Genomic DNA, 540 nt, shown 5'->3' on the forward strand with positions numbered 1-540 from the left:
AGATCAATCACAGAGCCATCATAGAATCACTTAGGTTGCTAAAGACCCTTAAGATCACCGAGTCCAGTCGCAAACCCAATGGGCTGACGAGTCGGGCTCCCAGAGTTCTCTCCAATGGGGTTCCATCAGGCTGGCGCCAGTCCCCAGTGGGGGTCCCCGGGGCTCAGTTTTTGGGGCCTGTGCTCTTGAATGTTTTTATCACTAATCCAGAGGCAGATGATTAAGGGATTAGAGCACCTCCCTTGCAAGAAAAGGCTCAGAGACCTGGGGTTCTTTAGCCTCGAGAAGACTGAGGGGAGACCTCATCTCTGTTTACAAGTTCATACACTCCCACCGAGTTTGGTGTCACCTGCAAACTTACTGAGGGTGCACTCAATCCCCTTATCTCGATCATCTATAAAGTCACTTGGCTCATTGCGCTTGGAGAAGAGAAGGCTGAGGGGTGCCCTCATGGCAGCCTCCAACTTGCTGAAGGGGGACATCGCAGCAGGAGGTGCTGATCTGCTGGCTCTGGTGACCAGTGATAGGACATGAGGAAAT

This window comes from Calidris pugnax, unplaced genomic scaffold (assembly GCF_001431845.1).
Source record: "Calidris pugnax isolate Ruff unplaced genomic scaffold, ASM143184v1 scaffold127, whole genome shotgun sequence".
Lineage (NCBI taxonomy): Eukaryota > Metazoa > Chordata > Aves > Charadriiformes > Scolopacidae > Calidris > Calidris pugnax.